Raw genomic sequence first — 25,719 nt, 5'->3', positions numbered from 1 at the left:
ACTTTCTACATTATGACCTCACCTCCAAGTGACCACCTGCTTTTTCCAATCCCCTCTTAAGAATGTTCTTCCTGGAATGGAATATGACTTCTTAAGTGTGGTTTGGCCAAAAGAGACTATGTATCTGTCACGGCGGTTTTCTTCTTGTAATAGACATTAAGATCCTTTAAGAATCCCTGGCCTTTGTTGAACTCAGTGCTCTGGTTTTGTTGGCCCAAGGAGATACCAAGAGGCGGGATATAAATGAATCCAATGCAGGGGTTGTGGGCGGTGAGATGAGAGGGCGTGGTGGACTTTAGAGCTTATGTGAGTAGATTGAGAAGAGGCTGAAGTGTTCTGAGAAAGGGAGTGACCCCAAGCAGAGTCGTTTTGGGGTTCTCTGGGCATGTGGTGTTGGCTCCCTTCACCCCATCAACATTCAGGATGGGAACAATAGAGAAGGCCCAAGAGTCTTCTGTGGGCCCATAAAAGGGTTTTGGCTGATAGGTTTACTGTATCCTATCTGTGAGAGGCTCATAAATAAATGATGATGAGAAAGATTTGGAAAAGTGTGCTGGAGCTTGAGGCCAGGTACTAGGCTGAGAGTCAGCCATTGTGAATTCTTTTCTAGACATGGTCTGATATGTGGTTTTGGGGTATGTCTACTTGCCCTTCCCATCTCTTCCATCAGACTCACCTCTTTGCACAGTACTTTGCCCTCTTTAAATAAAATATGTTGTAAAACATTTAAAGATTTATTTGCCAAAGATTTTAAACTAAAAAGATAATACAGAATTCAGCATTTGTGAGGTAAAGGTAAACTGATTCACCATGTCAAGTACAATCTCACCAAAAATTTTTAAGCAGTAAACTCTCGAAGGAGGAAGAGGAAGAGGAAGAAAAGGGAACAGAATTATGGTGACAATGATGGTGACAAAGCCCTTGCTGAACTTTATGTCATGTGCTGAGTATTTGGGGAAGACTCTTCTCATTTAACTGCCACCACAATCCCACAAGGAAGGCTCCTTTGTTTCCCTTGCTCTACAAGAGGAAACCTGAAGCTCGAGGATACCCAGAGTAGTAGAATTAGAGATGGAGGTGTAAGACAGAAATCCAAAGCTGGAAGGCTGTTAAAATGGAGCTTTGAAAAGTGGACAGTTCTTAAGCTTGTCTAAATCCAAGGGCAACCTATAGTCATTATTAAAGCCCATGTCACTCCCTGGAATTTCTATTTCTTGGGGCTGGAACTTAGAAATACATTCATTTAGAAACTCTCTTCATTCATTCTTCATTTGTTTAGAATAAGGCACGTAGGAGTTAGCATACTGGACAGAAGAGGTAGGCAAAGAATTTTCTTCAAGGAGCAAATGGCAAATATTTTAGATCCTGGGAGACATGTGGTCCTGGTCGTAGCCATTTTTCCCCAATTCTACCTTAGATGACACAGAAGTGAATGAACACAACTGTGCTGTGTGTGCTTTATTAAAGAAGACAGTAGCAGTTTGGCTTTGTCCTGTATTACTGGCTGCTCTGTGCTGTCTTAATTTTCTCTTAAATAATCCTCTGGTACATTCCTGAATACTGTCTGAATACTTTGCATGGGTGAACTGTATATGGTTCCATTCAGAATGAAGATGACTTTATGGGTACAATTTTATCCCATCCCCTTATTATTTCTTTAGATTTAGTGTTTTCTAGAGAACTGGAGATAAACTCTGGTCCAAGGGACCTCATTCTCTGGTTGGTCAAGGGCTCACACTGAATTATATACAATCAACAGAGTTAATACTTATTAAATGTTCATTATTTACCAGGCATCATATTGGACTGAGTTTGAGGTTGAGATGGCCAACAAAGTCTTGGAAATGCCTATATAGAAAAGCTAAAAAAGGAATCAAGAATGAAGACCTGGGATCACAGAGGGCTAGATTGATCCATTAGAAGAAGATTGTGGGGAGAACTTTGGAGAAAGGCAAAACCAGAGCAGTACAGGTAAAGTTCTGCTATGAAGAGTCCCAAAAGGAAGACTCTCATTAGACGCTGGAAACTGCATGGAGACCTAATTTCAAGAGAAATGGACTGCTCTGCAATGGCAAGTACAGAGAATCCCAACAGGACAGGCATCAACCATGAGGAATAATTTTCAGAATGTTATTTAGAAACATAGACCCATGACCCAGGTCCTCTGCACCAGAGTCAGAGTACAGAAACAGAGAGTTAGCCAAGGTGGTAGATTACAAGGTGGTAGAGTTCTTGGTCATGATGGAGTTCAGGGTGGTGTGTATGACATAAAGTGAAGGGAGATGACGTTGGTTGGAAGTAAGGGGATGAATAGAGGATAGAGCACAGTGAACAAAATGGCAACCCAATGATTAGTTTCTTCCAGAGGGAGAAAAGTGTTCGGAATGTGAAGGGAGCACATAGGGAAATCGCATCACCAAAGTCATCCCAGGCTTCTGAAGAGAAGGTCTGTGAAATGCTGTGTCAGCACAGGGACCAGGAAGGGTGGCCTTTCATAAACTTTTATGGATGAGACCTGAGCTTAACGATAAAGTTTGAGGTGTGTTTTTTATTTATCTTATTTTCATCTACCTTAGTTTCTGGCTAGGTGACCCACCACTTTCAAGAGGAAAACAACACAACACGACACAACACACAAACGTCCGCTTCCATCTCTCACAAGCAGACGTTGCTTCATGGAGACCCTGTTGTTTTCAACAGACCACGCTGTGCTGGAGATGAACTTTCTGTTATTTGAATGAAAATCTTGGTACTTGAAGAGATCAAGAAAATGGAAATACAAGCATAGCCACATTGTATAGGTAAGCATCAGGTCAAATGCCTTGCTCAGTAAAGTCAAGAAGAAGGGCTAAGGCAAAGACTGAAACCTCTGGAATGAGTGGGAGGAGACACACAGATGTTAATGTAACATCTGCAAGAGACAGGTCTACAGAGAGCTGTATGCTCAGGTGAGGCTTTGCATAGTCTCTCTCTCTCTCTCATATATATATATCACTATATATATATATATATATATATATATATATATATATTACATGTCCTCTTATCTATCCTGTCTTCTAACATCTATATCTATCATCTACATATCTATTCTCTATCACCTATTACTTACTTTTATTATCTTTGTACCTTATAATTAATCCATCAACCAATCTGTTGTATATGACTTATCTAGCTATTATCATTCTACCTGCTACTTAAGTATTGAAGAAGATGCTATCTAGTTATCAGCCTCAGAAAGCAGTCAGAAGATGGATGGATTGACCAGGGTAGGGCACAGGAAGAGAGAAAGACTGAGAGAAAAAGTAGAGAAAGACTGGAGAATTCTGGTTCCTTCTACACAAGATGGCAGATGTGTGCAAGGGTCCAGTGAATACTCTGTTTCTGAGAGGAGTGGTACACAGCCTGGCCCAGGGTTCAGCAGCCATTGTGATGACGGTGAAGTGATCAGGTAGGCATAGCACCTTGCCAGAAGTTTTCAATGCTCTCTATGTGCTAGAAACCTGCACCCACAGCCTTTGCAACTTGGAGGCATACATACTTCCTGCAAAACTTTATTGAAATGATTTTCTTTTTTTACTCAATAATTTATTTATTTTATTTAGTTTACACTCCAATTGTAACCTCTTTCCTCTCCTCCCAGTCCTCCCCCCACTTACAAATCCCTCCAACCACTATCCCTTCTTCTCAAAGAAGGGGAAACACCCTTTGGGTACTGTTTTACCATGGAACATTAATGATAACCCCAGTAACTGTGAAAATCTTTAATTTCCACTAGAATCGTAGTGGAGCTGGAGAGGTTGCTCAGTTAAGAGCTCTTGCTGGCAGAGGACTAGGGTTCAGTTCTTAGCACCCATGTGAGACAGACACCAGTTCTAGGAGATCTGATGCCATCTTCTGGCCTCTTAAAGCACTCACATGCATTCTCACAGACATTGTATAATAAGTATTATACATAAATATTATTGTATAAACAAATATTATAAATAAATATTATATATATTATATGTCTACCATCACTTCTCCTTTAACCAAGTGACAATGTTTAGAGCAATAGAAGTCACATAGTGCAAGCAGAACATATTTCTATACCTCATGCTCCAGCAACCGGTGCGTGATAAAGAATTCCTGCTGCATATAAAAGAGATGCACATAGACAAAGAAAACTAAGTTTCAACCCAGTACAGCTCCCTGAAAGCAAGTAACCAACCAAAGCAGTTGTTTGTATTCAGAGGAACTTCATGAACACATAATACAGGACCTGCAAATGATTCAGGGGTCTATGTCAAAGAAGGCCAGGCAGGGAAAACAGACCCAAGGCAGGATCAACTGGTTGGTGGTTGGGTAGGAAGAGGTAGAAATGTCTCAGAGATTTTCTTCATACAACAGCTGTTATAATTTTGAACACCAATGAAAATTTATTTGAATTGACTTATCTGAATGTATGGTAAATATCAATAAAATGTAAAGAATTGTTTTGATAAAACGCACCAAATTTTCTCCACTATCTTTAATAGTTGCAATCATTTTATTCCTTACAAACTAGTTGGCTTTCCCCATCCCCAGTGTAACCTTTCCTCACACTTCTGGAACTTTCCATGTCGAGAAGAGTTTTGTGAGGTGATGGGTCTGGATTATCTACCTCTGTGACTTGAATCCTTGGTCTTCTCTCTGAGCTGTCTGGAGTGAACAGTGTAAGTGTATCTTCCATGCAAGGTGTTTTGGAGGCAATGGTTATCTGAACAGCTTCATATCTAGCAGTGCTGAGCTCTTAGGAGGCACTGGGTACGCTGGTGGCCAATTGCACTCTCCTTTCCTGCTGTTACCAGGCAAGGAGAAGACTTCACTCAGGTCTCCAAAACGAATCATAGGCTCATCCTTCTTGAGGAAGCAGAAGTAGAGACTCCCACATCGAGAGCTTGGTGATGAACGAGCACAGCCCAGAAGTGCACGTCTCAAGTCTGGTAGCTCGTAAGTTGTTATTATCCGTCCTACAATTTCTGAAGCACTGCTTATTGCTTTAGCTGTTTGATTCCCATTGACTTCCAGCTATTGCACATTCCCATAATGGAAGCAGTTTGTCCACATGAATAAAATGCCAATCAGGTGTATGTATAAGTACCATTTAGGAGGAAAAAAAAAACAGACACGGTAAAGCCTACTTGTATGCAAAAACAGGGAGGCAAAGGGAACAATTTTCCCGTTAACAAAAGGTTCTCACCTAAGTAATGTCTCAAATCATCCCCCTGTATCAAACTCAAATGGGGACATTGTACCCGACATGCTCAACAAAAAGCACAGTTACCCATTTGGAAAGTATGACCCCCCTAGATAGTATTTTTGTTATAATGAGGTTTTCATGTTTTTCCTTTTTAAAATTGATTTTGAAGAAGGGCATGGCTGCCGGAACCTCTGGATGACCTCTCTAACCCCTGAGCAGGAGCTAACAGCTGGCAGCCACAGCTGGCTTTCCTTCCATCCCTAACAGCTCTGGCTGAAATGAACTCGGCTGAAACACGGGCCGGGGCTGCCAGTGGTCCAAAGACAAATGATTGTTTTTAAGAAAAATCCCAGCCTCATACAATGAACATTTGGATTTGGATTTCAACTTCGCCCAACAAGCAAACAAAACAAAGAACTGTTGGAGAGATGACGTTTGAGGCTGCCAATGTGCCACTCATTATAGAAGCCCCCGTGTCCATGGCACTAGAGTGTGCAGCCTGGAAGAGAGGAGAGGCAGAAGAGGTGACACTAGCATACAGGCATGGTGACATGCAAAATGGTGACTTGGAAAATGCAGTGCAGACTTAATGTGCTTCCCTGGCGTATGTGCTGGACATGGCTCATGTGCTCAGATTCTGAGCAGTTATTAGCATCTATAAAACACAACTTCTGTTCTCAGGAGCTTAATATCTACCTAGAGAGCCAATGAGGTCACTCAGCAGGTAAAGACACTTGCTATCAAGTCCTCCAAGAAGGATACCACCAACTCCGCAGTTGTCTTCTGAGCTCCACCCCTGGGTTTAAGCACACAGCACACAGCACAGACATGCACATACATACCCAGACATGCACACGCGCACACACACACACACACACACACACACACACACACACACACACACGCACACAGAAAGAGGGAGAGAGAGACAGAGACAAAGAGACAGAGACAGACAGAGAGATGGAGAGAGAGTGTAAAATGAAAATTTAACTTAAATCTACCTAAGAAAGCAAGGCTTAAATACATAAGAAACAACATTAAATTAAAATTCAATATTATTTTTTAAAAAGGTGTTTTTTGGCTGTTTTGCCTCAGTGTATGCCTGTGCACCTCATGTGTGAAGTACACATGAAGACCAGAAGGAGGGGTAGAATCTTCCAGAACTGAAGTTACAGCCAGTTGTGAGCTGCCATGTGGGTGCTGGGACTGAACCCTGGTGCCCTGTAAAAACAATGTTCTTAACTGCTGAGTCATCGCTCCAGTTCCAAATTCATTTTTATAAAGTCCTGGCTATGTTATACTACCTAGTATGTTTAAAAATGAACACATAAGTATTTACATTGCCCACACAGGAAATCCAGCAAATCCAGCAGCAACCACAAACCAGTCATCTCGTTTCGCCTGGTATTTCCTTCTAAGTCATTGTTCAGAGTTAGAGTCTGAATATTTGCAGGCTTAAGCAATTCTGTTTGTTTGCTATCCATCGCCAGATAGGAGAACCACTTACCCATATCAAAAATTGTTTCAGGTAAGCTGTCTAGGCAGTCAGTAATGCCTAGGAAGAAGTCTATCCACTGGCCATAGAAGACTTTCTGGAGGGGAGGTGGAAGAGTCATGTGGGCAGCCGCTCAACCTGTAGACTGGAGGTTACAGACAAGTCACAGAGCTGGACTCAGCGGAAATGCTGAAACTGGAGCGTTTGAATCCTCGGGTGCTCAGACTCTGACCCCGCCCTTATGTCACGCAAGGGGCAGAAAGGCATTCATTACATTTGTCTTCTCATTGCCATGACAGGAACACTTGACAGAAGTGACTTAAAGGGATGGCAATTTTAGCAAATGGCTTCAGGGGAAGTCGCCCATCATGGAGGGAAGAGGGGGCTCCTTCCTGGTCAGTGGGAGCATGACGGCGGCTGATCTGGGAGCAGAGAGCTGGACCAGAACTTGAAATGAAGTCTAAATGGTTTATGGGTTCCCAAAAGACCATCACTGGGTGGGGACATGGACGTCTTTGGGCACCATTCTGATTTAAGTCACAACAGATAGGATGGTTGGAATGAACAGAGCTCTGAACCTTGGCCCCTGTGTAAACCTAAAAAGTCTGAGTTTCTTTGGGGATGACATTAAGTGAAGGACAGCTGCCATCTTCTGTCATCCTCTGTCCACGCCAGTCAGGAGCAACATAACTGTAGGGCAGACCACTACTCTCTTTGCAGTGACAGCAGAGCAACTTCCCCCAAACGTACGCTTACCCCAATATTTGTGGTAAGAGAACAAATGGAGCCCCACGGGCTAGAGTGTAAATGTTGAATGCATCGTTAAATAAAATATGCCCTGGCCACTTACTTAGTCAACTCTTCTTTCCTAATGACTTTGTAGATCAGGTTTGAGTATATGTGTTTGGATTTCAGGAAGCTCTACGAAAGATTTCCCACAGGCACCCTGTGCCAGCCGCACCCCCCTTTTTTCATCTCCCTGAGTTTTGTCCTGCTCCACCAGAGGCTATGCAAGGGCGCCTGACATCACGTATCTAGTTCCATCTCTAGCTCAGGCAAATGGTGGCTGCTTGGCTATCCTAGAGTCTAGGGACTCCTGTGTGTGCTAGCTATTCAGAATTTTGCAAAGCTGCACAGTGTGTGTGGACTCTGGGTCCTCATTATTGAAGAGAGAGCCAGCCTCAGAGCCTTGCTATACCTCATGGTGTTTGCTCACCAGCAGAGGCAGCAACTCTGTCTGAATCATGACTATGCCCTTCATCACCTATCCTTGACTCTGATAGGAACAGCTTAGAACTTACCTTTGCACAAATGAGGAAACCGAAGCCCAGATTAAAGTGATGGCCAAAGCACATAGCTACTGGGTGCTGGCATCAGAATGGTATTCAGTACTGTGTGGCCCAAAGTCCAAGGTATTTTCACTGCTCTATGCTCATCCTTTTCGTTATAGAAGGCCTCCCACAATCTAGACTTGTGTTTAACTTCCACCTGAGAGATGACAGCATTTTGCTTACATGTTACAAAGTCTTGTGTTGTCCTTTCTAGATTATTTTCTTCTGAAGAGAAACACTGTTAGAAAAATAAATCTAAAGTAAGTCAGCCAATGCCAGTGTCAACCACTGTGCTGTTTGTTTGTTTGTTTGTTTGTTTATTGTCAACCTGAAACAAGCTAGGGTCATCTAGGAAGAGGTAGCCTCAATTGAGAAAATGCCTCAACCAGCTTGGCCTGTAGGCAAGCCTTTGAAGCACTATCTTGATCAATGATTGATGGAGGAGGATCCAGGCAAATGTGGACAGTTGCCACCACTGGGAAAGAGGTTCTGGGTTCTATAAGAAAGAAGTTGAGTGGTCCACGAGGAGCAAACCAGTAAGCACACTCCTTTATGGCGCTGCTTCTGTTCCTGCCTCCAGGCTTCTTCTTGAGTGCCTGCTCTGACTTCCCCCTCCTTTTGGACTGTAAACTATATGATGAATCAAACCCTCCCTTTTCCTTTCCTCCTTCACCAGTCGCATTTGGTGATGATATTCGACCCAGCCAAGAAAGCAAACTAGGAAAGCTGCTCATAGAAGCATCCTATTTCAGTTTCAGTGGCATGGAGGGCCAGGTAGGTCCTCCACATAGGAGGTCCTATGTGGAGCAGCTCAGTCCAGTGGGGCCCAACTACAGCTGAGTGGTCAGGTTAAAGGTCACAAGAATGCTGGAAGTGTCCTGGAGGAGGGGCTTAGTAATGAAGGGTGAGGTTGTTTGGGCTGAATCTGTGATTTTTAGCTGACATTCTGAGAGTAAACCAGGTGGTCTTTTTTCGTTGGAGTCATTTAGGAAAACAAACAAAACAAAACAAAACAAAACAAAATCATCTTTTTAAAGTAAATTGTCTCTAAGTTAGACAAATAGGATTTCTATGCATTGAAATGGAGCATTGAATTCACAAGAAACTTCATGTTTATCATTGGTGGGTGTAATCACACACACACACAAATGAGAGACTCGAGCACAGTAAATGTTAAGTGCTTTTAGTTAAAGGCCACAGAGCAGTGGAATACCCAATAGATGCAAACAGTAGGTTAGGCCGTGTGAGGAGCATGATTAGAATTACGGCCAGAGTCGGGGATTCCCATAATGCGTTCTGGAGAATGTGATGAGAAGGTAGTTTCGGCCCCTTCTACGGGAGGTGCAGAGCTGTGCTGTGTGACTATGAGATGTGCAACCATTGCACACACTTGAGGTAGAGGAACCGACTCTCAGGTAGCCTAAGCAGTTACATAGATTGATAGACGTTGTGTATTGTGCCGTGCAGTTGGAGCCATAGAGCAGCCAACAACACACTTCAGAGTTGGCTCCATACAGAACACAGATTTTTGCCTAACATATCATTATAGTTTGACTGAAAACGACACAAGGGCTCTGTACCGAGGTGGCAGCAAGAATACCCTAAAAGTGAGTGGAGTGCAATGCTGATTGATGATTCTGTATCAATTTACTAACAATAACTGAATACACTTACCCAGGTTAATTTAACAGTGTTCAGATGACTTCTGATAATATTGTTAAAATGCAATTATGCTACATACTTAACATCAGTAGTCAAAAACCTCATACTCTAGAAATGAAAACAAATCATTTCACTAAGTAATTCACAGGTCCCGAAGCAAACGGTGACACTATTAAAAGGAATACTTAAGGTTTGCACAATCATGGAAGCAAGCTCGCCCCACAGCGGGATTTGGGTGAATGTCTCACTTAGAGAACGAGTAGGCTGATAAGGAGCTGCATTCGGAGAAGGGAATTAGAGTGGGACAGAGAAGGCAACAAAGCCACAGAAGGCAAGAGAAGAGGTGGAGCTGGGAGAGAACCGGGAGGACCCAGGTACAGTGCTTGGATCAACGTGGCAGTTCTCAAAAGCACAGGGAAACTGAAATCACTGGCAAAACTTATAAGAAAAGGGAGAGCAGCCCCGAGAACTGTGGCAATAGAAGTTCCCCACCTCATAAGCAGAGTTTATCGCCTCAGCTCAGGCCTCAGGTTAAGATTACAAAGGGTGTTCAGAATAACCATGACAACTAAGGGTTAAAAATTAGATGAAATCAACACGTTCTGGAAAAGAAAAAGTCAAACAGAAAACTAGGATAGTTCTGTAATTATTGAAGACTTTTCACTAAATGTCAAGTAGCAGTTCCAGGCAAGCCGTAGTGAGGTTCAATCATGAAGTCAATGGAAAGAGGACCTGACGGTTCATCGCTTTGTGTGGAAAGAGTCTGTCTACGCTGTCCCGGCTAGCCTGGGCTCTCTACGGAGGTTATAAATGGCTTTACTGTGGATGGAGAGGATCTAATTCTATTTTGCTTGAGACCCCAGTGAATTACTTTGCGAGTAGGCGAACAGACCCAGTAGAACTGAGGAAGAGTTTGAAGCCCTTAGGTTAAGAGGCCACGAGGAAGAGTCTGTGGCTAGACATATTTTTGATGGCATCTAAGAAAAGTTCTGAATGATGCATGAGAATATGAGCCTGGGAGTCTTCCAAGCTGTGCCACCAGGACAGCGTGCTCAGATCAAATGGCACTGTGGGCAACTTAATCCAGAGGCCTTTCAACTCACAAAGCAACTTTGAATCTTTTATGATTTGTCAACAGCTACATCATAAACAGCCTGGAAACTGTCTTGCTCAGTGTAAGTAAGCGTGTTTATGGGTTCCGTTATTTAAAAATCAGAATCAGGCATTTCCTTTCAAGATGGTGAGAAAAACAGAACACACAGCCATAGAAGGATTTATCTTCTGTGGCAATGTTTTGCAGCTTATGAAGCACCATCCTTGGGCTGCTCCTGTTTCCTTCCAGAACCATCCACTGAGTACATTTGTTCCACTCACTAACACTGAGGTCCTGTCAGCACAGTCTCCTCTGTCATATCTGTACCTCATACCTATGATTTGGTTATTCGTCTCCGAGATCATGACATTAGATGTGCTAACTTTTTTCACACCACAGTAACATAGCAGTTCAAAATTACAAGCAAACTAATTATCCAAAGGTGAAGAAGCAGAGTTCCTGCATACCACATGCACAATGCACTGTTACAAAGTGTATCCCATTGGATAAAACCCCTCCTTACGTACAATTTTGAATAGTAGAAGTATTTAGAGTGTATGTTTATACATAAAAGTCGTACAAATTACTTTTCCATAGTGGTATTAGGAGTCACTTCAACTGTATTTCTGGATATTTGTCATACGTTTATAATGTTAAAATTATTAGAAAAACATGCTCCATATGTTTATTTTATTTTATCTACCTGTTTATTTTTCTATTTATTTAATGTGCATAAGGTGTACAGGTGCTGTGTGTACGTGTGTGCACCCTGTGTGTGCCTGGTACAGACAGTGGGTGTAAGGAGACATCACAGCCCCTGGAACTAGGTGGTTTAAGCTGCCATATGGGTGCTAGAAATTGGACCTGGTCCTTTGGGAAAGCAACCAGTGCCCTTATGTCATCATTATGGGCCCTAGATAAATACTTTTAAAATATCTTCACCCTGGGAGATGGCTCAGACCTGATTTCAGATCCTCAGCTCTTCTGGAAAAGCTGGCACAGCAATGAGCATCTTTCACCCAGGGCCATGGTGAAGTTGGAAAGACAGAAGCATGCTGGGGGTTTGTTCACCAGCTAGTCTTGCCAAAATAGCAAACTCTAGGCTCAGTTAGGGAACCTGTCTCAAAAACTAAGGTAGAGGGTGATAGAGAAAGATACTGGACATCAACCTCGGACTTCAGCGCACAACCATGAGAAAGTATATGCATATTCACACTCAGACACGGAGACACAAATGTGTAGATGGATGGACAGACAGACAGACATACACACCACACACACACACTCTCTCTCTCTCTCTCTCTCTCTCTCTCTCTCTCTCTCTCTCCATCTAAACATCAGTGAAACAGTCTTGATAAGTACCCATCAGTTTCCTCCCAAACACGTTCACACTCTGAATTGTTACTATGTTGAGAAGGGTTGAGATTGTATTAACTACCTACCACACTGTCAGAAGAGCAGTTCAGTGGACTATAAAAGGGTATCTGTCTATCTGTCCATTCATCCGTCCATCCATCCATCCATCCGTCCATCCGTCCATCCGTCCATCCATCCATCCGTCCATCCGTCCATCTGTCCATCCATCCATCCATCCATCCATCCATCCATCCATCATCCATCCATCTGTCCGTCCATCTGTTTGTCCATCCATCCATCAATTCATCCATCCATCTATCTATCTATCTATCTATCTATCTATCTATCTATCTATCTATCTATCTATCTATTTTACTGTATCTTAAGTAAAACACATGGGCAGATCAGTGAGCAGTACTCCATGAAACTTGGGGCCATATCTCTCATCTACACCTGTCTGAGCTTCAGCCCCTCAACTACCTTTTGAAAATAAGTCCTAGGCTTGTTTCCATTGTTGTGAATTCCAATACGCTCCATTGACTTTTGCGAGACCTTTATGATTTAATAAACTCAAGTGGCCTGATAAAAAACCAGTGTAAATTCAAGCCAGGAAGAAATTTGAGCTGAGATATTTACACAGAAATGATGTGTATTGAAATCGCCTCAGCGTGAGGAAGAGGAAGCCGTGTGCTTCCTTCCTCCAAGGGAGCAGTTGAAACACACATTCAGCCAGACCATAATACTTAGAGTCAGGAAGACACCTTGTGCCCCTCAGATGCTGCTCCTGCAGCCTGGGTATCAGCCAGTGTCAAAGATAACCAGGGCCTGTTTCCAAAGACTTGTTTTTATCTCCAGTTGAACAACATTTAAAATCCTGAATTTTCACAAACGAATCCAGGCCTGGGTCTTGACCCAGTCTTCTTTGGGCTCCAAAGTTGGGGCAGCAGGCACTGTGCTCTTTGGGGGACTCTGTTTTAGAGGCATGTCCATATCTGTGGCCTACAAGTTTTTAAAAATTAAAAAAAAATTAATTGACTCACAAGTTTTAGAAACTCTTATAGCTTTTCAAAGAAAGTGTGCTTCAGTGATTTCTCACCCTACACCCTACCCTTCCTCCATCACCCCTACCCCCAATCCTCCCCACCCCACTCCCCACCCTTCCTCCATCACCCCTACCCCCAATCCTCCCCACCCCACTCCCCACCTTTCCTCTATCACCCCTACCCCTAATCCTCATTTCCTTCTCTTTTTCTCTGCCATGTCCTCTTTCCTCATCACCTCCTTTCACCCCCTGTTGCTCTCTTGCAGCTTTTAAGGCTTCACCTACACTAATATTTGTCTCTGTGTATATGTATGTATGTTAGATGTTTGTTAGATGTATGTATGTGGGTTAGATGTATGTATGTTGTATGTATGTATGTGTGTTAGATGTATGTATATATGTGTGTGTGTGTATACATGCATACATCTATCTGACCTATCATCTACACATGGATACCATAGTGGGATCTACATGTGAGAGAGAAGATACCAGTTTTCTCTTTCAGACTTTGGATCCCTTTGCTTAATATTGTATTGTTCAGATCCATTATCCTTATTTTTCTTGAAAGTGTCATGATCTCATTGTTCTTTAAGCAGAATAACATGCCATTGTGTACATATACCTCATTTTCATCCATCTGTTGATAAGCCCAAGGTGGAGCTGCAGTTTTTTAGATCTATTTAGTTTATGTGTATGAGTGTTTCCCCATGTGTATATGTGTACCACATGCATTCCTGGGGCCCTCTGAGGTTAGAGGAAGATGTCAGATTCCTGAGAAGGACATTACAGACAGGGTAGGCCATTGTGTGGGTGCAGGGAACCAAACCTTTGCAAGAATGACAAGGCTCTTACCTGCTGAGCATCCTCCTAACCCCCCGAGATGTCACTCCGACATCTTTTGTTGTTCCCCTTGCTTCCTATCCCATGCACTCTCTCCTTTTCTGAAGCAAGCTTTCTATGCCTGCTTCTTCCTGATCCTGTCTTTCAGCAGTCTCTGGTTTGACAGGAGCTCTCTGTCCCAGCTCTTTAGCTCACACTTATCTGTATGAGTCCAGCCCATTTGAAGCTGCTGCCCTCTCCTCAGCCTCTTGGCGGATCTGGTTATCTTCTGGCTTTCAGCAGAGCATTTTCTCTTATAATAAATTATGGAATCAGTGTTTTAACATGCATCTTTCCTGCTAGGATTGAAGCTCTAATGAGGTGGGAACCACCCCAGTGTGGTGCACAGTGTAGTGAGCCATCCGTGGGCTTGATGGGAAGCACTCTTACCCAATTTCACAAGAAACAGATGTCAGAAGGTGAAAGGGCTCAGGCAAGTGCCCAGGGTGCCTAGGATAGAATCTTTACAGAAAGCTGTAGGGCAGGCAAGGGCGGGGTGGTCTGTCCATCAGAGCCCCACCTTCTCAGGATGACTTACAAACATTTTATCCAGACAGAGTCTTGCTTTGCAGTCATGACTGACTTGAAACACCCATAAATCCACCTGCCTCTGCCTCCCAAGCTTTGATATTAAATGTGTGAGGCACCATGCCTAGCCAGTTCATAGTTTCTTAACATTCTCCTATCTAGATTTGATCTTTTTTTTTTTTTTTACAATCTCACATTAACTGTGTTAGTCTTTGTCCTTTTGGGCCCCCCTTTTTACTTTTCTTTTTGAGTGAGAATGTCTGGGACCACAAACCACTCTGTTCTTAACAGAGCCAAAGTCTACAACCAGGACCTTAGTCCTTTCCCTCTGCGTTGCTGTCACCTTGAGTGACCAGTAGAAGGATTGACCAGACTACTAAGAAAGTATCTGCCCAAAAAGCATGAAAAAAAGGCCAGGCAGTAGCACCTGTCCTCCTATACACTTCTAGTTCCATTCACTCAGAAACCAGAGGCCTCTGTGCAGGCAGCAATGACGTCTCCGTCTCCACAGGAAATACCAGATTCTTTATTGCACTGTTTGTACAAAAGCCCTTGTAACCCCACAAACATGCCTCATTAAAAATTTGCATTCACATTATCTTCATAATGATGTGTGGGCAGAAAGTCCACGGGTATTTTGAGTGACCTTGTCTGAGAAGCCATATTGGGTTTTTACCCAGTTAGGGCACAGCTATGAAGAAACAAGACAGTGTGGGATGACTGGTTGTTATTGGAGCTCTAAATCAGTTCAAGATTCAATAAAACTTGGACAAATCTGCAACGACGGTAGACAAGTATTCAAAGACAGACATCTGCAGGTAAGATAAATTTGATCAAATATGAATTTTGAAAAATTGCTACAGAGAAATGAAATGCAACCAAGAACAAAAGATTATTGAATACCTGTGAGAATGAGCAACTTTTCTTAATTCAAAATGCTTGAAAATCAGTCAGATTCTGAGAGACCACAACAGGTAATTCGCATATATGATAATACAAATAGCAAATACTTATATAAAATACATTCAAACAGATAGAAATGAGATACTGATAAATTCATTTGGGAATACAAAATCTGTTATAATACATGCAGCATTCACGAAGAGCTGCTGGAGATTCGGCTCACACACTGCTCTTACAGAGGACCTGACTTGAAGTCCCAGCACCCATGTTAGGCATCTCACAACTGTGTGTAATTTCAGCTCCAAGGCTTCTAAAGTCTCTGGCCTCCACAGGCACTGCAGTCACATTCAGAGACACCAAGCCCCATAATTGACAATAACAATGAATGTCTAAAAGAGCGCATGGGAGCACAGGCCCTTCATGCTCTTTGGTCGGCTGTATCGACTGGCGCTTTTTATAGGAGCAAAACACCATTTGTTAAGTATATATAAGAACTCAAAATCTATACACCTTTCTTGACTAATTTTACTTCTTGGCCCTTCCTTGAAAGACATGCTTAGAACTAAACACAGATGTGCACGTGAACGTGGTTGCTATTTCAACAGAATAGAAAACTTAAAATAACAAGAGGCTAGGGGAAAAAGCCAAAGTGCTCATCTTTGGAGGTTAGTCAAGTAAATTATGCAGCCTGTAACCTTAAACTAGTAAGCAAATACCATGTAGCCATTAAAAATAATGAGATCTGTATTGACTTGAAAAGTCACCTACAATGTTATAAATGGGAAAACACAGATTAGTGGACTGGATTGCTATTTAAGTTATGTAAAGAAAAGGGGTAGACAGGGGTTGAAACGCACAGGAAACATTAGAAGTTTGAACAATCGAAAGGCAGTGATGTGAAGTGTGGGACGGAAAGAGGAGGCCTGCTTTCAGTTTCAATTTACTAATTTTGTGTTAAAATAATTTATCTCTTCATTCCCATATCAAACTCACCTTAAATGAACAAACAAAAAGTTATCAATGAGACAAATTTACATTGTAAGCCATTAAAAAGTAGGGACACTTTTCTAGTCTAGCGTAGTTAAAAGTTTAATTGGACAGTTTTTGGGTGCCCAGTAGTTCTCATGAAGTATCCTGGGAATTTCCCAGGACAAAACCAGAATAAAAACAGGAATGGAGCCCTCTCCCTTACTCCCAGCAATGATGTTCATGCTTTGTGGCTGTGTTCCTCCAAATAATACTAAAGATGTTGAATGCAGTAAGAGGGACCAAGGGTGGCCATGTTCAAAGGATGCAGCAATAGGCTGGGCTTGACAAAATCATAATGGATGTTTGCTTTGAATCTTATGGAGGAGTAAGAGGGTCATTCTCTCCTGTTTTTATAGACTCTAATCAGTTGCCTCATGTCTCATAGGTAGATGCAGAAGGCACAAGTCTCCTGCGTGGGAAACAAAGGACTACATTTGACAAGCTGAGTATGAGCATGGGCGTGCATATCTCGTATTCCCTGATCATTGAGCCAGTGCCAGAAGTTTAGACCAGTTTGTACGGCAGCCAAGGAGGAGTGGTATTAGCGACTCTCCTATCTTGTAATATAAAATAAGCAAGTATGCTTGCTGGTCCGGAGGGCAATCTCTTACATCTGAAGGTTGCTCTCTGCAACTCTGAGAAAAGCCTAGACAGAGTCTGAGAGCGTTGTAACCCAGCCATCTACAGTCTGAAGAGCAAAGGAAGCTGGTGGACACGCACACCTCCAAAGCTGTGACAGGAAATGGACCACTAGCCTGTCACTACAGGAACAAGAGCAAAGGGAGGGAGGCTGGCAAGGCAGCCAGAGAGGAACCAGAGCAGGTCAGCAAGGATCAATCCCCCTGCACTCTCAGACTTGTCTACTCTGCATAGCTTTGGCATCTATCAAAGATTTTTTTAAAAATTGTTGTTGTTTATTTGGTCAAACTATACAACATTGCTATTTTTGCAGCTCATAATGAGTAGAATGATAACAATTCCATTCTTTCATCGTAATACATTTCCTTAGCACAATATGGCACATAAATTATGATGTATAAGCCCACTGATGCCCTCAGTCCGTGGTAATAGCTAGCAGTGTCTAGGGAATAAGAGAACGCATGCTGAAAGGATGGATACATAAAAATTGAGATATTTTTCCTGCAAGTTGATGATTGCGTTCTAATAATAAACAAACAACCCAAGGATACTGTGGTAAGTCTTTCAGTTCTGTTGAAGGTCACTGATGCCAATCAGGTGAGGCTGGAGGAAAACATTATGTTGTTTCAAATTCATTGCATCTCTCTGTGTGGTGTACACCATGCTTTTGGAAACAGAGTTAGTCAAAGGTAGTAGCTCAGTATAGGAACTCTTGGAAGGTGTCAGCTGGTGCTAGTCCTCCAGTGTGACTCTCACCATCTATAAAATGATGAGAATTTACCCATCTCCTGCATCATGGGGATTCCAGGAAACAGACCATGTAGTCAGCTAAGATAGTGTTTGGAATCGAGTGCCACCTCTTCATCAGTAACATCTGCTTAAGACAGTAGACAGCCAGCACTAGCTGCTTCCTGTGAAGTCTCACTGCAAAGTGGCCTAGAAGCTGACGAGTCTGTCAGGGACTGAGAGTTGGACACACTTCAGTGCTGAGTTGTCCGAGGATGTGGATATGTTGATGAATCTTAGTTATCTGAGAACACAAATGAATCATTGTCCGTCAAAGTCAATGAGACCAGAAAGTGTTACAATGCAGAGAGACGAGGAGAGATTGTTTGGGAAGACTCACAGGAGCCTGTGTGCCAACTTCAACTGTTCCTAAGGTTGCTGTTGGGTCTCCAAAATTTGTTTCTCTTAAATTAAAAAAATTCTGTATTTGTATACAGTATATCTTAATCATATCTGACCCTCAAATTCCTCCAATTCTTCCTGAGTTCCCCTGACACATCTTCTAACTTTGTGTGTTTTCAAAAGACCCTAACCCACTGAGAATAGTTATACTGCGTACATGTGCGTGGCACAGAACCAGCCACTAGGGCACAGGCCACATACTGATGGGCATACTCCCAAGGAAAGTGTTTGTTTCTCCCCCAGCAGTCATCGGGGTGCTATTGTGAAAGATCAATAAATGCACCTAGACATGGCTTCTTCTAGGGTGAGTTTCAGAACCCTACTGAGACGTAATCCATCGTGACTCTAGAAAGCTGACCTCCTTTATGTTATCTGTCGATGTTTGCATATGGGCCAGGCAGATCCTCTCCTGTGTACTTTTATCTCTAGGTGATTTTCAGTATCAACATATTACTTCTTACTGCTTTACGCAGGTTCAGCATGATACTCAGAGTACAGGAAATTCAAATTTCTTTGGGAATTTCTGGAATTATTTTCAGTCATTAGTTGTATGAATTTGAGGCTGGGGGATCCGATGAAGGGTCTTAGGAAGTGGCCTGCTAACTGAAAGGCACACGTGTGCCCACCTGCAGAGTTATAATTAGGCTATTTTCTATGCTCAGAAAAAAAAATGAGAGTGATCTTTTAAGATCGAATTTACTTGATCAAAGTGAAAAAGACATTTAGGCATGTGCCAGGCTTCCAAACTAGGTAAGTCCAGTTTGCTGCTTCTGCCTGGGTTAGAATGCAAGACTGCTAGGGTAGCTTAAGCCAGCAGACATCACCCAGCCCTTCCCTTGGGCTCCTTTGTAAGGTATTTATGGACTCCATGAGTTTGTTTTTGTGGTTTATTGTAGATCATTCCTGAAGGTTGCATTGCTAATCATCCTCCGTGCCTCAAACACTCTTCCTGCCAACCGTACATGTCACCCCTGCCCTTCCACGATGAAATTTGGCTATGCTTTGTCACCTTACACCTTGCCCCTAAGCCAGTCCTCCGTCCTTCTTGGTGGCTTTTCACACATCCCGGTCCCTTCTGCACACACTTTGGGAGGGCTTGATGGAAGATTGGGCTAGAAATGTTGCTATGCCCACAACAGCCTGAAAATAGCCACAGTCTGAAAGGTATGTTTGTGTGTGGGGTACAACTCAGCCATGAGGTAGCAGAGGTTTATGCAGACTGTATCATGCCTCATGCACCCCGAAAAGATCCTTTGCAAGGAGATGAAAACGGAGGCCTTTGGGCTGAGTTGAAACAAAGAACAAAACCCAAGGCAAGTCAGAAAGAGGCTATTTTTGAGCCACAGAATTTCAACCGAGGCTAAAAGAGATGATTTCCAAGGCTCAGCACTGCTCTTGGCCTCTCGCAATGTTAATAGTAGGCTTCAATGCCAAGGCCAAGAAAGGGGGTGATGTCACTTTAACCAAAGGAGGGAAGCATGCGGATTTAGTGCTGGCCAAGAGTAAAGTGGAAAGCCTAGCAAAAAATAATTGAAGCCCCTGCGAAATATTTCAATTTTTTTATTGATTGAAGGCAATTATCCCTTAATTGCATATTTAAATGAGGTATTAGGAGGTTTAACTAAGCAATGCCTCTTAATTGCTGCCGCACGCTAGGTGTCACAGGCTGTGTTTATTTCATATGTTAATTAAAGAGAAAGGGGTATTTTATTTTATTGACTACAAGGTTCTCCAAGGCTGTGTTGTTTAGGACAAAGTACGTCTCAGGTGTTTATCGCACGCTGGGTATTAATATAATCATTAGCAAGAGGTTAAAGTTTTTAATGAAGAGGTGCGTCTGTCTTATCGGCTTCTAGCCACATAGGTATCTCCAAGGTGGGGGAGGGAGAAAATCCCCCAAATCCCAAGAAAACAATTATCTTTATGAAAGAAATATAGAGCCCCCTTCTCAGCCATAATAAAGCAAAGTTCTGATACAAACAGAAAAACGGCACCAAATTATTTCAGAATTAGGGTTGTGACAGGGAAGCTGATGGCTGCAGGGGCTCTGTTGTCTACAGCTTGAGCAGTAGCAGCTCCTGTGTGAGCATTCATGAGCTGCTGCAAGACTTCACCACAGGGAAGGCTGGCTAGGAACAACAGGCTCCACTGAGGTCTTCTGTAGGAGTCCCACCTTCCCCTTTGAAACAGTGTATGGGTGCTCACTTACTGAGAAAGGTGCCTGAGTTTGGGGTATTTGGATGAGGTCTGGTATCCCGAGAGGTCATAGAGGGAAGCAAGAAAGAAATGAATAGCACTGTCTACCATGCTTGTCTACTTCTTTGTGCCATGCAACGATTTATATACTCAATCAGTTAGTGTGTGTGTGTGTGTGTGTGTGTGTGTGTGTGTGTGTGTGTGTGCATGATGTGCACAGGAGTACTTGTGCTATGGAACAAGTGTATGGAGCTCTGAGAAAAACGTTTGGATTCAGTTTTTTTCTTCTACCTCCATGTGGTTTCTGAGGGCTCAGTTACATATCAAGTCCTTCACCCATGGAGCGGTCTCCCGGTCTAATAGTCTTATTTATAAGTAAGGTTAACACCTACCACTAGCTCAGGCTGACTCCCCTGCCTCCTCAGATAATAAGGTGAAGGCAGGGGACAAGAAACACGAGGGACTGTATTAAAGGGCCTTGGCATTAGGTAGGTTGAGAAGCACCGACTTAGAATAACAGATGCAGGAAAGGAATATGTGCTTTTCTGTTGCCTGTTTGTGTAGTCACACACCTGGCAGACATTTACTGATCCTCCTGAAGTAGCCTGCAGTGGGAAGATGAGGACAGATAGGGCAACATGATGGTCCTACTGTCATGGAGCCTTTAGATGACGAATCAACAGGGACACGAGAGAAGTGGGCACACAAATTGCTCCAGCGTACATAGTGAAGGGCATAAGGAAGCTGACCTATATGGAGGGATAGACTGATAAGTTTAAGCTGACGTTTCAAGAACATGGACTTAGGAGTGGCTTATCAGACACTCTCACTCCATAAACATTTCCAAACACAGTGATTCTTTCACAAAACCCCAGTGACACGATTTATGGGATCTTGTGCGGATGCTAATATTTTCCCTACATCTGAAGAAAGAATAATAAGGGTAATAGCTTATTATATTGAAATATGCTAATGTCCATCAGAATCTAGAATTTTTATGAGAAAATTTAGCCAGAGGATAGCTTCTATGTTTTCTACAACCAAACTGCTATCTGCTGCCCTGTGCTCCCACTACCTGCTCCTTGAACAGTCTGTGAATAAGTAAGATTCAAGCAACAGAAGAGGTTCGAGCCAATGAAAAATGCCGTAAGAGAAAACTTCTGTTTGGCTTTGAAGAAAAAACTCTCTGGACTTGTGGGATGCTTTGTGTGGTGAAGGATAGTGCCAGTTTGCAGGCTCTCAGCTCCCGAAGAGCTTGAGTCCATCCTTATCTTTACAGTACAGCGACGGCAAACATGATGGGTCTCTGCCGGCAGGATTTTGAAAAAGTAATTTTAATGCTGTGAATATAAGAAAGTGCTATCAAGAAAAAATATTTTCCCTTCCCTGGAATAGAAACCATTATTTAAACTCTTAGGTGCCTCAGGGTTCTATTCATACTGAATCCATCTCCACAGTCAAAATATATTCTTTTCTAAAGATTTCATATGTGTGTGTAGATTGTACATTTGTGTGTGCATTATTGGTGGTGGGAAGTTCTCTGAGACCATGGGGTTTTTTTTTGAATATTTATACAATGAAAGAGATACATTTTATTTCATTACAAGTCTCAGTAAAGTTGTTTTTATTATTATTATTATTATTATTATTATTATTATTATTATTTGTGTGTGTGTGTGTGTGTGTGTGTGTGTAAACTTGTGCAAGTGAGACAATGCATGTAGTGAAGGCCAGAGAACATTCTCAGTATCTTTTCTCAAGCACTGTCCCCTTTTTAACTCCCTTTATTTGAGACAGGGTCTCTTACCCTGAATATGCTAAACAGGTTAGGCTGTCTGGCTGGGGAACTAAACTTAGGTCTTTGAGCTTATAAGACAAATCCTTTACTAAATGAGCTAACCCCAGCCCTGTATATCCTTAAAAATAAGTATGTTAGTTCTTTGGTTACTTGCAAAGACTGATTTTGGATTACGCATCTGAAAGAGCCCCTCTGCTGGTTTTATTATCAAGAGAAGATGTGTGTCCATGAGGAACAAGCTCTGAAAAGTTCCTTCAGCATCATCCAGAGAACACTTACCTGGGAAGAGTCTAGTTACGTAACACGGGGACAATAACAAGGTGGGGATCCCCAGTTAGAAGAAGTCACTTGTGGACTGTGAGATCAAGATTAGGGCCATGCAAACCTTCAAGGATGAAAAATGTTATCCTTCGGATGTGGCATGGCTGTCACAAACATTCACAGTAGATGTGGCTACCTACACAGGGCCTGCATAAGACTAAGACATGTAATGATGTCAGCATGGAAAGGGGAAGGGCTCGATAGACCTCACCCCTGGCTGAGATGGTATTTATACTTGATGGCTGCTGGGAGAGGTGAGGTGGTAACGGGTTGACCATGCCTCAGCGGATGATCTCATACCCATGAACATATGGACAGAAGGAACTCGGGGAGGTCCAAAATCCAAATCACAGGCTATTCAATCCATAAGTAAAATGGCTTATAGCAGCTTATGTGTACTTTCCTGTCCTCTGTAGGTAATTATAATATCTGATAGAGTGTAAAGATGTCCCAATAGTCTTTATTTTGCATTGCTTAGGAACTGATAACAAGGAAAAACAGTGCACCTATCCGGTACTGATGCAATGTTTTTTTCTCTTTCTCAATAGTCTTTTCTATGGTTGGTTGAAACCATGGACACAACCCATAGATGTGTATAGACCACTGTAGAAGATTAAATTTAAGGTGTTTTTTTTTAAACCTAGATTTCTAAGGAAAGTTTCTTAGGAAATAAGATAAAAGTATTAAAGTATGTTTAAGGAAGATTAAAAGGAAAAGAGAAAACAAACAAACATGCACACATTATATGTAGCTGGACCCAAGCCTGGGAGCATGACCTGTTGGTATTTCCTGAAGACTTTGCATCACCACTGTCTATGCAGCTGCTACAGACCCAAATCCAGATGTTGAACAAATCCTACATTTCAAGCAGCTCTTTGATAAGCACAGGAAAACACACTCTTGAATGTTACCCCATGGATGCTGCGTTCCCACAGCTTCTGAATACCATCAATATCTTTTTTTCTTTTGAAAATTTTGGAAAATGAGCAAACACAAACTGAGCAGAGGGCACGTCTGGAGGCATCACCTCCCGAGTGTGAACTGAAGCACCCAGAAGAAAACCACGCCTGCAGATTCTTTAGGTCTGACCGATTAGAACTCTGTGGTGGTGGAATGTTGCACGTTCCAAGCCAAAATATCATGACCTATTCCTTTTTCCCTTGGTGGCATTCATTGGGCTGATCAAACATTTCTTCAACTAAAGGATAAAATTTCTAAAATATTCAACAGACACTGGTTCCTACCAATCCTAAAGCTACTAAAACAGCTAACATAAACAGCCTCACTTTGACCTGCCTGCTTGCTGTCCCCACAAAGTACTTAAAAACACCTTGATTTGTGACTTTCATTTGCTCTGTGACTATAAAAGTTTATGTAACTATTTCTACATTGGGACAAATTATTCCCAGCCTCCTGAACTCATGTTCTCAGGCAATGGCTACTCATGTGCTGCTCAGAAAGTATCATCAATATATTATGCCATTTGAGGTGAGAACCATGCTTTGCTTCAACACAAAGATCTTTTAAAACATTGTTTGTGTTTGTGTGTGCGCATGTGTACATGTGTGTTTGTGTAAACATATGTGGAGACAAAAAGTCAACCCCAGGTGTCTTTTCTCAATTGCTCTTCGGGTAACTATTTTGAGTTAGGAACTCACACTGAACTTGTAACTTGATGGGATGGCCTCAAGCCTTGAGAATCCTTCTCTTTTCAGCTTTGGGGTTGCAAGTGCACATAGCTACCCCTGACGTTTTATTTTGATGCTGAGGATCTGAAATTAGGACCTCGTGTTTCCATAATAAGCACATGACTAGCTCAACTATCTCTCTTATTAAGTCAAGAATCTTAAAGTGGTGGGTTCTTGGCTAGGAGGAGCCATGCACAGATGACAGCATATTCAAGGGACAGAGCCTAACACTGGGACCAACCAAAACACCAGCGATGTGGAGAATTCTAGTGTGTGTATCACTGGAGCTAGTCCATCCGTGAAGATCCCAGGCATCAAATAAATGACAACGAGCCATAGGGTACTGTGTTGCGAATCATCTTGCTTAATAATGTCACAATTCTGTTCTTAATGGAAAGAGCTGAACAAGTCAGCTTTCCATACAACTGGCAGGGTCAACCAGTAAACAGAAATACGTATTCCTCCTTCCACGGAAAATACAGCGGTAACCCAATCACATCAGGCTGCTTCCTTCACAGGTCAGATAAATACTAACAAGCAACCAACTGTGACAAATGCCAATCAGCCAGGGGGCCCTGAGAATGTACTATTTGAGCCTGGAGGTTTTAGAATTTCTGTGCTTGTGGTAGGTCATTAAAGCTCCCTAACTCCTCTTTTAAGTTTCTTCCCCATCGGAACCATCAGAAAAACGGTCTCAGATGAATGATCCCCAAGGTCTTGCTCTGTTTCTGGCCAGAGAGCACAGGTATACTTGGAGATTCAGCCAGAAGTATTCTTCAGGCCCAGGCTTTTAGAAATCTTCTGAGCTATTTGAGGTGCTTCAGTCCCAGTCAGTGTCCCAGTCAGGCTACCTGGCTGCAGAACAGGAGAGATGTTCTAGAAGCTGCTATTTCCAGTCTGGAATAAGGTATATGTGGAGAAATCCCCCTTCTGCACACCGCCTCCTCAGAAATGTGTCAGCCAGCAATTGGGGCCATGATCTGGGGAGTCAGAATGAGTTTGATTTTTATTATTTTTATTTTTTCAGTGTTTTTTCCTCTGTGGACATTAGTGCTCTGAAAGTAAGCTCTGAGAATTAGGAATAGAAAAGCCCTGGCCACTGCATGGGAATTGCTTGGGGGCCTTGAGCCGTTCACACTCATTTAAACGCATTTCTTTCTGTTTTGAAGCTCTGTCATCTACAGTGTGTTGGCTTTTGTCCCCAGAGGGGCAAAATGGCTGCTATAGAGCCAGACATTTCATCCTCATAGTTTGGCAGTGAAAGGTTGGTGTGCAGCACCATTTCATTAGAGTGTGTGTTCCTCCCGGGCAAAGCTTTGAAGGTCACAGTCATTGCTGCGATGGCCAGCA

The 25,719-nt window shown here is 42.6% G+C and overlaps 1 long non-coding RNA gene across 1 annotated transcript; it reads left to right on the top strand.

The window, feature by feature from the left end:
• The first annotated feature begins 97 nt into the window (after nucleotides 1-97).
• On the top strand, nucleotides 98-7,565 carry LOC108348847 (uncharacterized). Its single transcript, XR_015642478.1, has 4 exons — nucleotides 98-232; nucleotides 2,577-2,801; nucleotides 4,830-4,971; nucleotides 6,750-7,565. It is a non-coding gene; the product is annotated as an uncharacterized LOC108348847 (long non-coding RNA).
• Nucleotides 7,566-25,719: the final 18,154 nt, after the last annotated feature.

Source organism: Rattus norvegicus, chromosome 18 (genome assembly GCF_021556685.1).
Source record: "Rattus norvegicus strain SHRSP/BbbUtx chromosome 18, alternate assembly SHRSP_T2T, whole genome shotgun sequence".
Classification (NCBI taxonomy): Eukaryota; Metazoa; Chordata; class Mammalia; order Rodentia; family Muridae; genus Rattus; species Rattus norvegicus.
Note: the sequence above shows the minus strand (reverse complement) of the source record. Positions and strands in the feature narration are given on the sequence as shown.